General features: G+C 39.8%; 1 pseudogene; it reads left to right on the top strand.

The window, feature by feature from the left end:
• Positions 1–12262: 12262 nt before the first annotated feature.
• LOC118008535 lies at positions 12263–13307 on the top strand (annotated as a pseudogene).
• The last annotated feature ends 1044 nt before the right edge of the window (positions 13308–14351 follow it).

Raw genomic sequence — 14351 nt, 5'->3', positions numbered from 1 at the left:
TAGAAAAATGAAATATTTATAGAAGAAAGAAAAAAAAGGAGGGAGCGAAGGAAGAGAGAAGGGAAGAGAATTATACAGAATTATAAGTAATAATCATTGTCACCCTCTTTGAATCCTCAGTATACAACAGCAGTGATCTTGCTTGCTTAATAAATATTTTCTCATGAAAGTCTCACAGAAAATCTAAGGTATCATTCTCTCTCTTTTAGTGGAGAAAACTAAGCTCAAAAGAGTTAAACTTACCTCAACTCCCAGAAAGGGAAAGTGGTAAAATCCACATCTGAAGCCAGTTTTGACTAACTCCAAATCCTGTGTTCTTCTTTACCAAGCCCAGGAGACACGAGAGCCCAGAGAATTTGAGTATCTTACCTGATCCCGTAACTAGTTAGTGGAGAGGAGTGGAAGACTCCCGATTCTAGTGGTTAAAAGCTCTTTGAAGTCAAGTGACAGAAGGCATATCAAGCTCAGTTAAACCAAAAGTGTGCTCTTTAAGTGTTTCCCGGATCACAGGAAAAAAAAGATGGTGTTCTAGGCCTCAGGAACCACTGCAAACTACAGATTGGAACCAAGGCTGAGAAAGTCAGTGGGAGCATGCATCTCACTTCTTGATTCCTCTGCACATCTGCTTCATTCCTCCCTGGAGATGAGCATTCTCTGCTTCTCAGTTAAGTAGTGGAAAAATCGCTGCCTCACAGTCCCTGAACACAATGACTCAGACACACCCACAGAAAATGCCTTAGTTTAGTCCCAATCCAGGGTTTGTGGAAGAGCATTTGATTGGCCTAGACAGGTCTAGATGTCCACCCTGGTCCAAATGCTGCAGGCAGGGGGTAAAGTCATGAACTACTATGAAGGCTGAGAGGGACTCACCCAGGTCTGTGATCCTGTGGATTCAAGGATAGGTTGAGTCCTAGATTATGGAGAATACCAGTAAGGTGGAGAGACACTCTAAAATTATCCACTTCTTACTGCTCCATATTGTTTTTCAACCCTGTATTAAAGGATCATTAAACTAAATTTAGAGCTTTTTACTCTATGAACACATTTTACCTTAAGGAGTTTTGCTTATAGTGAAGAAAAATGGTTCATTTTTTATTACTCTATAGAAAAATTTTGAAAATGTATAGTTTTACAAAGGTTTTCAAAATCTTGAAATTCCAAATTCAAAGTCAAAAGCCTTGAAAAAGAGCAAGCACCTGGTATAGGCAACACAAAAGCAAAATATTAAATTCAAAAAGCCTCAATACCACTGAAATTTCTGAATTATTTCTCTGGAAGTTTCAGAGAGGACCAGAGTATCAAACATTAAATACATGCTAGTCTTGCCCAAATGAAAACCTTAGTTCACGTAACAACTAGGCTTTCCCAGCTATTGTTTATAGATTTGTCTCATTTGCAAAAATAAAATTTTCTTAGTAAGAACTATAGGTTCTCTCATATATACAGTTTTCATATATTATTTTATATGTGTGTATATTCATTTGAAAATAAAATGAATACCCACTCTTAGGTATTTTCCCAAGGGGAATGAAAACATGTTCACACAAAGACACACGAATGTTCCTAACAGCTTTGTTTGTAACAGCTCAAAATGGAAATTAACTAAATGTCTTTCCACTGGTGAATGAAAAACTTATTATGATATGTCAGACAATGGAATACTACTCAGAGTTAAAATGAAAGAATTTCAAATGCCTTGTGCTTCGTAGGTGAAGAATGCTGGGCACAAAAGGCTAATATACTGTGTGATTCTATTATAGGACAAGATTCTGGAAAAGGCAAAACTACAGGAACAGAAATCAGATCAGTGCTGGGGATTCAGAAGGGGATTGATTACAAAGGGGCATGAAGAAACTTTAGGGAAATGTTCTCTATTATGATTACGGTGATGGGTACATGTCTGTTTATATTTGTCAAAATTCATTAAACTGTGCACCCCAAAATGGTGAATTCTAATGTATCTAAATTATACCTCAGGGGCATCTGGGTGGGTCAGTCAGTTAAGCATCTGACTCTCAGCTTTGGCTCAGGTTGTGATTTCATGGGTAGTAAGATCAAGCCCCTCATAGGGGTCTGTGCTCAGCAGGGAGTTTGCCTGAAGATTTTCTCCTTCTGCCTCTCCCTCAACGTGCATGTTCTCTTGCACTCTCTCTAACTAAATAAATAAATCTTTAAAAAAAAATAAGTTATACCTCAGTAAATCTGACTCTACAAAATAAAAGATATATATATTTATGGTAGATAATGAATACAGCATACAAATGTTCCCTTAAATCCACAAAAAACAGGTTTTATTTATATAACATATACTTAAAAATTGAACTGTGTTCTGTAATCTCCTGACTATTCCTTACTTTAATTAAAAATAATGCTTTTTGATGCATTGGACAGTGATGTTGTGTTGATCAACCCATTCAAAACCTAAGTAACGTAGCAAAACATTGCAGTTTTGTTGTTTTTTATTAAAAGCCAACATGCATATACTCCCCAAATACATACACACATGCCCAGGGAGCATATCAGGAAATTCCAGAGAGCCCTGGTTTCATCTGACATTTAGATATCTAATTTATCATAGCACATTCAGAAAACTAAGTGCATTGTCATTTAATCAATGTGAGGTTACTGGGACCTTGTAAAATGGAAAAAATCAATTCAATCATTGACTAGGTCATTCTGGTCTTTCCTTTATAGAACATTTCTTCATTTACAATTTTCAAAGAAATAGGATGCTTAGGTGCTCCAGATGATGAGTTTAAAACTTAACTCAGTCTTGTGGAAAGAAGCAAGTGAAGGCAAAGAACAAAGTGAAGGATCCAAAGATGAGGAAAACGAAATCCTAGGGACAACTCCAAGGTAGGAGATGAGAAACTTATTCTTGATGAGAAACTTAGGAGTAGAAAAGGTTCTTCCATTCCCGGGTGCTAGGAGTCGGGCGAAAACCTTCATGGCTCCCTCATGCCCTGGAGTCCAGCTGTGGTTGTTAGGAAGAACAGCTGCCTGGGTGATGTGCTGTAAGGACGTGTACATCCTCAGTTGCATGACCACTGGGATCAATGCTTCCCAACAGAAGTGCACGGCATACAGGCCTATGTGATGTCTTTCCCTTACCAGGCCTATGTGATGACTTGAGGCATTCTTATGAGCACCACTGTGCTTTTCTGTAGCCCTGGGATCACCTCAAAGGCTGATTTTTCTAGTAAGTGCTGGAGTCAGCAAAATGAAGCACCTGAAGGAAAGGCCTCTGGCATAACAAGAAAGAGAAGATGGCACTGGGTTCTAGATGCTTTGTTGGGGGCTGCTGTCTTCCTACATGCCAAGGGCCCATCCAGGGAGGAGACACTCAAATAAGAAATGAGCATCAGGTATCCTGGCTACAGCTCTGGCTCAGGCTCCCGGGGGCCCAGCCGCATGCCAGTCTTCCCAAGAGAGACGGGCTGCCAACTAAGCATAGAAACAGGAGGAAAAAACCGGATACTTGCAGCATACATGCTATGGTTGTGTTTGTTGTTCTCCCTCCAAAATGGACTTTTATGGTGTTCTTGGGTTCATACAATTTTTTAAAGAGATTCTTTTATTGGCAAAGGATAGAGAAGTTCTTGAGTAAAATGCAGGGATACAGGTAGTTTGAAATTGGACCTGACAGCAGAATGCCATACTGACCTAAGGCAGTTCTGAAGATTACCTCTCTTTTCTTTGTCCTGGGAGTGTGGTTTTCCACAAGCTATCCTTGCTCTTCTTTGGTCTATTCCATTGCATTTCCTTTTCTCAAACAACTGGTATTCTCTCTTTACTCATGGGTTTTCATCCCTCTTAATTTTAACCCGGACCTTTATACCAAATTCACTCTCCTCTGTAGTCAGTGTCATGCAGTGATTAAGAGAGGAAACTCTGGAATCACATAGAACTTGGGTTGAATCGTGGCCCTACCAGTCATTGTATGGTCAAGTAACTTACCTTCCTGCAAATTAAGAAGAATGCCTGGGTCATAGAGCTATTATGGGGGTGTAAAAGATAGCCCATGGAAAGTGCTAGGTAGCATCAGGCACATGGTAGGGACCCAGTAAATGTTAGCTTTTTATATTCTCACTTCATCCCGTCAGCTTCTGCCTACAGTTTCTGACCTGTAAATTATTTCTGACTCTCTGTGTTCAAATCCCTAAGAAAGACAGTTGGGTTGGCATAACTGTCCTTTCAAATCACACAGCTACAGGGTTGCCCATGGATTAATGAGTCTTCAATCAGGTACCCTCTTCCAACCACCTCCCCAGAGCCTGGACGTGAGCTTAGGTTACAAACCTGCCTATGAAGGCAGCATCGGCTCTGAGGGAGGCAGTTTCCTGCAGTAGAGGCAGAGCTGGTCAGTACTGATCAGCATCCTAGAAAGAGTTTGTTTATATGTGTTCACAATATTGAACCAATGTCCCTTTAGATCAGAAACGACCATGGTAAATGCTTGTTACTGGGTTTCATGAGTTTAGCTGGTAATGTACATCTGTCTTTTACTTACGCCTACTTACTTGGAGAACTTCTGTTGTTGTTTGATTAAGGTTATCAATACAATAATTCATTCAAAGGTGATTCTAGAAATACAAAATAAAACTGTTTCCATTAAACTGCTGTCACAGCAATCAGTCTCAGACATGGCAGTGGGCGGGGTAAACCTGAACTCTATCTGCCATTGCCTGTGTGGTGAGCATTTTCCTGAATGTAAATTAGCTTCACAGAGCAGGCGGGCATGCCAGAAAACATCCAATAAACCTACTAGGAGGGGTTTGGGGAGATCAAATTCAAATGAAATCATCTGTGCAGAGAGCTCTGTGAAGCTGATGAGTATGTTATTTACAGGCCAATTCCGTGAGGTTTGCTGGCTGAGTAACTAGGACAAAAGCTGCTCTGGCCTCTCACCTCCCTTTGACTCAGCTGACACAATTCATCCACTCAGTCGAACAGACCAGTTCTCCACCACCCTTCGGACCAAGCACACACCGTCTATTGTAGGGCATAATTTTATTGCCAAATTATCGTTGACTTCGGCACAATGATTTATTTTTTCTTCATTCATTTCCTTTTAAAACTACTAGGAGATAACTTTTGTAACTCAGTTGTTAAAGACTTCAAGACTAACTGGAGTCAGGTTCCTTTGATTCATTCACCTATTCATTTAGCAAGTATTTTCCAAGGACCTACTTATGCTAGACCTTGTTTCAAGTACTTGAGATCATTCATGGACAAGACAAAAAAAAAATTCTACCTTAATAGAGCTTACCTTCTATGAAGATAGAAAATAAACAAGATAAATAAGTAAAATGTATGGTGTGATGGAGAGTGATAACAAATGGCTTTTTAAAACAGAGTGGCAAAGGAAATACCTTTGTGACTTTTTAGGTAGAGGGTTAGATATAACATTCGTAAGACTGGAAAACCATCCCACGAGTGTCTCACTTCTGTATCCTCAAGTTCCGAAAGTAACATTGGGAAAACCTCTCACATGGACCAACCCATCTGAGGGTAACAAGTCCCCACTGGCCTATAGTCTCGGAACAGAAGTTGGGGGCCTCAAACCAGCCAAATCCACCAGAGAGAGTAAATTCTACTGAAGATCAGGGGAGGAGATGGGTAAGGCCACAGAGCAGATAAAATCAAGGACGAGATCTAGAAACTTAGTAATCAGAAGAGGAAGAAATGTCAGGCATGTATTGAGAATAAGGCCAGACATCAGAGCAGGCAAAGCTGGAGAAAGTATCCTATTAGGAGCTCAGAGATGGGTGGGGGAAATCGAGAACCAGATTCCCAGACAGGATTACAGTAACAGGAGACAGAATGCGGTGTGTGGGGTTCTGACAACAACAGCACGCGTCTCATAGAGGCTGTGAACTCCTTTCAAGAAGGATTAGTCAGCATGATGCTGTTTTCACTTATTGCCCTCACACACATTTCCCGGTTATTCTCCGACTTGACTCTCCAGAAGCTCAGGTAGAGGACTATATTCCTTTTTTTTTTTTTTTTTTTTTATTTGAGAGAGAGAATGAGATAGAGAGAGCATGAGAGGGAGGAGGGTCAGAGGGAGAAGCAGACTCCCTGCTGAGCAGGGAGCCCGATGCGGGACTCGATCCCGGGACTCCGGGATCATGACCTGAGCCGAAGGCAGTCGCTTAACCAACTGAGCCACCCAGGCGCCCCTAGAGGAGTATATTCTGACAGAACACAGACAGTCTTGCCTTGGGAAGGGTTGCCGCTGAGTCTTCTGGGAATCTGCATTTCTCCAACTGGCTGCTTTTGTGCAAGCAGCGCTGTCAGGTCGATAGCCCCGGCCTGAAGAGTACTCGCACCCGATCGGGACCACTCCTGACTGTGGCACAGCAAACTCCCATTTCAAGAAAACTGCCTAATACGTCACCCTACTCCCTGCTTTTCCTCTAATTAGCCGATGTCGATAAATGGGTTTGTGTGTGGAGAAAGCAAAGGAAACGAGTATCAGGCCTGGATTCTGGCCGCCTCCCTTTCCCTGCCTCCCGCCTAATCTGTAGATCTATAAATTAGCATCTCCATTGATGGAAGTTGAAAGATGGTTCTCTGGCTCACTGGTGTCTGTGTTTGTGTGTGTGTGTGTGTGTGATTTTGCCATATACACAAAGTCTTGATAGTTCCTGAGGCAGCAGAACATGTCTCCCTTCCAAGAAGCAGAAGAATCAGTCACAATCTGTCAGAAAACAACTGTTTGCCAAGGAACTCTTCCAGAAGCACTAACCTTTGTTTAATATGTTATTGATTTTCTAAACTGTTAAGTATGGTTTATAATGGCAATAACCTACATGATACCACTCATTACATCAGTTAATACCTAGTTTATTAGAACATTAACTTTTGCCACAGGCAATTAACTGACAAACTGTGTGTGTGTGTGTGTGTGTGTGTGTGTGTGTGTGTGTGTGGCAGGGGAGGGTGGTATGGGGTGGAGAGAGACTTATAATGAGAGATTTCCAAATGAACATTTCTTCAATATTTTTAAATGGCTTGTGGGAGCTCAGCAGTGGAGCCCAAAATCTTCTTGTCATTACCTTTCTTCCAGAAGAAACAGGCCAGTACTATGCACATATGGAGCCCCCCACTGACATTAGTAAGCTAATCCACAATTAACTATTGGAAATCATGTGCATAATTAATTAAATGTCACTATTCATGGCAAGATGTGTGTGGGTGTGGGTGTGTGCAGGTGGAGAATTTGGGAGCAGGATAACGAAGAGCTCTAAACAATCTGAAAACATTAGTGTTGCCCCATTATTGGTGCAAGGTAAGATTCATTTTTATTCCTTTACAGGGAGGTAGCATGACAAAAGGAAAGTTCTTTATATTTTATTGCATCCTCAACTTAGCATATTTCCATGAAATAACACTGTCTACCCTATCTATACTCATATAATTTTTTCCTGAGGGTCTTTATGAGAAATGTTTAAGACTCTCAGTAATCTATATATGAAAACACATACGTGCCTAAAGAAGAGGCCTTCCCGCCCCCCACCACTCAGGAGGGATGGGGTGGCTAGGTGATAGACACTGGGGAGGGTATATGCTATGGTGAGCGCTATGAAATGTATAAGACTGAAGAATCACAGACCTGTACCCCTGAAACAAATAATACATTATATTAAAAAAAAAGAAAAAATACATGATATTACCAAATAAATCACAAGTACAAGAACATACAAAAAAAAAAAAGAGGCCTTGATATTTTGTGTTTTTTTTAAGTTTTTATTTATTTAAGTCATCTCTACACCCAACGTGAGGCTCAAACTCACAACCCTGAGATCAAGAGTTTCATGCTCTTCTGACTGAGCCAGCCCGCTGCCCCGATATTTTTGTTTTTTTTTTTAAAGTTTAAAAACTGGTATTTAGAGGAGAAAAGACTTTCAGAATGGTGGAGTAAGGGGACTGGCAAATCCTCTACCTCAATACACAATCACACAACTGGACAAAATTGTCAAAACAGTTACATTCCAACATTGGAAATTGACCAAAGGCATATAACAATCTGAGAAGTTTGAAAACCTGCTGAAATTCAGGCTTCAGGTATGAATAGTGTCAGTCTATGGCATTTTTAGCTGTACCTGCTCCCTTTTTTCCCCTGTCCCCCTGGGGTTAAGCTCATTCTGGATGGTAGTTCTACTAAGGTGGGCAAGCCATGAAACTCAGGAGCTTTACTGCCAGTGGAAGTTGACCTGATCTGGTAACCCACATGCAGGGACTTTGTCTGAAACAATAGCTATCTTGGTGGCAAACAATCAAGGAAGGCCAACATCACAGCTATCTGAGTTGTGATACTGGATGGAGTAATTTAGCATACAACCCAGGAAATTCACTCCTAAGTATCTACCCAAAAGATATAAAAACACATGTCCACACAGAGACTTAAACATAAATGTTCATAGCAGCATTGTATATTATAGTCAAAAACTAAAGATAACCCAAATGTTCACCAATTGATAAATGTATAAATAAAACTTGCTATACACAAAAAACAGATTATTGAGCAACAAAAAAGTAGTTACTGCTACATGCTACAACAGAGATGAGTCTTTGAAAGAACAGCTAAGTACAAGAAGCCAATACAAAAGACCACATATGATTTCACTTATATGAAATATCCAGAAAAGGCAAATCTATAGAGATAGAGAACAGATTGGTCTTTGCCAAAGACTGAGGATAGGACAGTGGAGTGAATTTAACTGAGCAAATGGGAATATTTCAGATTGTGGTTATGGTTGCACAACTCTATAATTTACTAAAAAACAACTGTACTCTTAAAATGGGTGGATTGTATGGTATGTAAGTGTACCTCAAAAAAGCTCTTAAAAATTGGTATTTTAGGGGTGCCTGGGTGGCTCAGTTGGTTAAGCGACTGCCTTCGGCTCAGGTCATGATCCTGGAGTCCCGGGATCGAGTCCCGCATCGGGCTCCCTGCTCGGCAGGGAGTCTGCTTCTCCCTCTGACCCTCCCCCCTCTCATGTGCTCTCTCATTCTCTGTCAAATAAATAAATAAAATCTTAAAAAAAAAATTGGTATTTTATGGAGTATGAAAATATGAGTAAGGATGTTAGCACTAATACAGAATAATCATTAGCTCTATTATAATAATCCAGCTTCTCTTAAAGTATGAAGCATTTTGAAATAGCATTATAAGATTGTAAGCAAGTTTTATAAAGCAAGTGTCTTATTGCTTCATAATATACTAAAATAGAAAATTCTAAGAGCCCAATTATTTTCCATGGTATATCTGAAGAAATTTTCCCATTCAGAAATGGTCTCATAAATCATGATAATAATAATTTCAGATAGTTATAAGAGAATATGTTCTGAAATTACAACATGTGTTATAATAAACTGCATACAAAAAAAAAAAAAAAACCCCGCAGGAATTGCTCCATATTCCAGCTATTGAAAGAGAGAAAAATAATTGCTAATAATTTACTCTGGCATTAGCTTGGCACTAGACAATGCTCTGAACAAAAGAATGAATACCATTTCAGATAGTATCTACCAAGGTCCTCTGAGATTAATGTAATTGTCAATTTTTAAACTAATTGAGGAAGCTGAGACCATTGTCCTTATGTCCCTTTATAGAGTTTCTTTGCTAGAGATTGATCAGAAGCTCAGTTTTATATTTTGTTAGAATAACAGCAACTAATAAAATGGTCATTTTGTGCTGAAAAGATTTTTCCTAAAAAGTAGGACATAAAATGATGGCCAATATGCTTTCTCTCTCTTTAAATTTAAAATGTCAGAAAGGCCATTTTCACCTATGAAAGTTCCATCACAGATATGTGGGTACATACACATATATGCATATATACATATAACATATGCAGATATTTAAGTAAATAACATTACCTAGTGTCGACGGAGATGTAGGAAATTTGATAATACCGTGTGTTGCTAGTGACGTTGCCCAGATAGAAAACAATCTGTCAGTGTGCATCTTTAAACATGATAATCTTCATGCCTGTGACTAGTAATTCAGTTTCAGAGAGTCTATCCAAATATCCTGCTACTTGGGCGTTGCTTGAATCGGTGTAGCCTCTTTTGGGTCCAGAGTATGTGTGTGGATATAAGAAAGAACAATCTGACTCAAAGAACCTTAAATATTTGCTCATTTCAGAGCGCCTGCCTGCATCATGATAAAAGAATTAACAAAGACTAATGGCGTAAATCTCTTTTCCCCTCTGACACATTTTCCACAAAGTCCTCCCAATTGTTTTGTCGCTGTGTCAATCCATATCCCATGTGAATTAATAGAGATATTAGCAAAAGATCTGGGCAGAATGAGTCTGGAATTGTGACCCTTGAGGCTAATGTAGAAACATTGTTACTTCGGGTCCCATTTGGCAAGGTTTTATTGTTTTAAGGCTTTGGGCACACTGTGACCTACAGTACGTGCCAATGAGCATGTGCAGAGCCTTCGTTTGGGTCCCCAAGTTTCTGATAGCTTTGTACCAAGCATATCATTTATGTGACAGGATGATAAATGCAGTTCTTCCTGTAGGCTCAGAAAGAGGCCACAAAGGCTGAGAAGAGAACAATAGTTGCCTGGTAACCATGCAATCTAAGCCAAGGGGATTTGCAAAGAGGGTGGCCCAATGCTGAGTGTGACACAATTAACGGACCACTTATCTCCAGTTCAGATAAAAGGGTGAGATTAAAAAGTCAAGACAATTTAATTTCTGTTGGCTTGCTTTGGTTTTGTTTTGCTTTATAATTCTTACTCAAGTATTATATCTGAAAGAGAAGTGCATATATTGTTAAGTGTTCAGCTCAATAAAATCTTATGAAACTCAGTTTGCCCAGAATGCTAGCATCAGATCAGGAAACAGAATATTACCAGCACTGTGAATCCCTCCTTCAAGCTTCTTCCAGCCAATCACCTCACCATTCTTGACTGTCAACATAACATAGAGTAACTTGACCTATGTTAAGGATTTTATGTAGTGTCATACAGTATATATACTCTTGTGCCTGGCTTCATCTGCTCAATATTGTGTTTTTGATATATTGGTGTGTGCTGTTGTGTATGTATGTACAACATAAAGCTTCTATGCACATACTTTTGTTGAACATACGCATGCATGTCTGCTAGATATATGCCTCAAGAGTGGAATTGCTAGGTCATAGAGAATAGATATGTTCAGCTAGAGTATATAATGCCAAAGCATTTTCTAGTTATTATACCGATCTATACTTCCACCAGTAGTATATGAAAGTTCCAGTGGTTCGCCATATTTACTAACACTTGGTATTTTCTTTTTCACTTTACCCACTCTGGTGGGAGTATTGGGGTAGTGTGAGAGGATTTATTTCAAGAAATATTTAACCATGCTGTGCTTCACCTTCCCTCACCTAAAGTAAGAGGAGCTTTGAGATCTATAAGAAAATCTTCAAGTATGCTTTCCAAGAGCTCAAGGAACAAGAGGACAAGCTCTGACCTCTGTCTACTAGTACTAAAGGCAAGCTCTATGGCTGGTACGGCCTCTCGTTCCTGGCAGAGTAGAGGACTGCCCCGGGAGCCAGCTCCTCTTCCAACAAAGGTTGAGCAGAGGTGCAGGTTCCTGGGAACCAAATATGAACTAAAAAAAAAAGGGATCCAATATGGGTTTTATCAATATTAACCTGGACCCAGATGACTGATTGGAGATACGTAGGGACCCCAGTTATAAATAGCTGAAGGCCTAAAGGCCAAGGGTGAAGTTGGATACAGCCAGCCAGACAAAAGGCATTCCTCCCACCAAGGAGTTGCAGTGGGGGGGGTCTCCAATAGGAATATTGCTAAGGACCCTGTAAATGTACCCCTTGGGAAGGGAAGAGGCATCATTGGAAAACTACTATCACCAAAGTGCCCCAACACCAGATTCCAACTGGTCTAGCCACTTAAGCTCATGTCCTTTTCACCATTGCCCTGGGGTCAGCCATATAGTAATCAGCAAACAACAAAGAGAAGACACTACTAGTTCTGTCCTTTCCTGTTATAGGCTTCTAATACTCAAGAAGCTCTGTGCTTAGGAGGGAGAAAACTTTAAGTTTGGCAATTGAAATACCACTACACTAGATTGGAGTTAAGTCATGAGATGAAATTGAACTTGTCAGTGCTTTAAAGAGATTATTTTTTTTTTTTTTATCATTGTTTAGGAGGGACTGGAAAAACTAGAGGGCATGTAGGAATTTCATCCAGGGGCAGGGAGGAAACTGATCCACAGTAAGAATTAAAAGGAGAATGAGAAAGAATACGAAAGAATTTCATACAGTAGAGGTGACTGACTTAGTGTCTAAAAAAACAAAAAACTCTGATAACTTCAATGTTACTTCCCCTGTGATATTCAGTCTTTCACAGATACAGTTTATAGGCATGCAATAAGTAGCAAACTATTTGAAGTTTTTGTGAAAGTTGCTGTAGCACATGTTGAAACAAATCAGCTTCAACAACTACCTAATCGTGGGCCTCAGAAAAGGTAAAATCATTCAACAGAAGGTGTCAGATTGACATGGCTGAGTGACTGCAGCCTCTACTTCTCAGTGGACAGTGATAACTTCATGCCTATGCCTTAACCTTCTAGTGCTCTGAAGACGGGTCCACTAACTTGTTCTGACACCTCCTGGGACAGTAACAGTCCTGCTCCAATTGTAACAACAACATGCGTGACCAACACACAGGCTAGTGAAGTTTCTGTTCCACAAGTAAATGCCAGTGAAGGTTCAGGGGGTACATCGAGTATAAGCATGTCGTAAAGTGCCACACAACCAACCACTTCTCCATGACCAAAGCCTACAGTCCCTAGAGTCCATTCTTCAACATGTCTTGTAAACCAACCACTTAGACCTTCAAGGAATGTAGCAGCAAAATGACCTAATCCTATAGTAGGAGTCAAGAGGACATCCTCACCAAATAAAGAAGAGCATCCCAAGAAAACCAAAACAGAAGAGAATAAAACAAGTAAAGACGCTAACAGTCTTGTTTTGAGTGGACATGAGAAAACAGAAATAAATGAACAACTTTATATGAAGAAAATTACAACTCAACTAGAAACTAAGGGGCTTCTCTGTTGGCCCCTCAGAAAACCCCTAGTATGGACCTTTCCAATATCCTTGGTCAGCCTGCAAATTCCATTCCTACTATCAAGGATTCAATAAAATTGAGATTTACCTGTCAACAACTTCAGGGATCCATAAACAGTATCTGCCAACTCAACCAGTTGTCTTCAAGTGCTAAAAAAGAGAATAGAGTGGACAAGGTTAACATGACTGAAAAAGAAAAGGTTTAGGTTTATCTGGTGACCTCCCTCACTGGGCTAATCCACATTTGTTTAAAAGTCCTAATTAGTAAGTGCAGAGGCAGGAGTGCTATTATTAATTTGCTAACAACAGTATATGAAGGATGTCAGATATTGATAAACCTAGTTACTCTTTCTTAATCTGAACAAAGAAAATGAACAGATTTTTCCAAACATGTTTTATGAATCCTCCATTGAGCTCTATACTATCATATATGCACTTCTCATGTTAAATTGCAATTATTCAAACCCTTCCTCTTTCTCTTTTTTTAATTTTTTAAAGATTTTATTTATTTATTTGAGACAGAGAGAGAGAGCAAGCATGAGCAGGCGGAGGGGCAGAGGGAGAGGGACAAGCAGGCTCCCCACCAAGCAGGGAGCCTGATGCAGGGCTCCATCCCAGGACCCTGAGATCATGACCTGAGGTCATGACCTAAGCCAAAGGCAGACACTTAACCAACTGAGCCACCCAGGCGCCCCTTCCTCTATCTTTCTAAATTAATGTTCCAAAGTTGGAGTATAGTCTTAACACCCTTAGGAGATGCACTGAGGCTTTCTTTTCCCCATTAATTTATGTTATCTAGTAGACACTATTTCTTCTTCCCACATTTTCATTCTCTGTAGTCACTTTGCTTTCCCTCCCACTCCCTAAGAAAATATTGTTATACTAACAGGTGTGATGCAGTATCTGGTGTTTCGTGTAGCTATGGATTTAGATCGAAACTGCCAGGCACAGATTTCAGTATTGTCATTTTGTTGACACAATGGGGAAGATTCAGCTTATTAAACATTTCACGGAATTGCACCCAAGCTTTGCCAAGCAGGAAAGTTGGACATTTTCTGTGTAGTGACTTTTTAATTCTAGTTTTCATAACCTAGAGATCAGATTGTTGCTTTCACATGATGTATGTAGTATCTCATGAGTGGAGTTTGTTTTGCCTTGAAGTATCTAGACTCCTTTTATTTTTCAGGAACTATATTGTAAACAGAAGATATATTCCCTCATTAAAAACACATTTTGAAGATAACAAATTT

This window comes from Mirounga leonina, unplaced genomic scaffold (genome assembly GCF_011800145.1).
Source record: "Mirounga leonina isolate KUSES-001 unplaced genomic scaffold, KU_Mleo_1.0 Mir_101609, whole genome shotgun sequence".
Classification (NCBI taxonomy): Eukaryota; Metazoa; Chordata; class Mammalia; order Carnivora; family Phocidae; genus Mirounga; species Mirounga leonina.
Note: the sequence above shows the minus strand (reverse complement) of the source record. Positions and strands in the feature narration are given on the sequence as shown.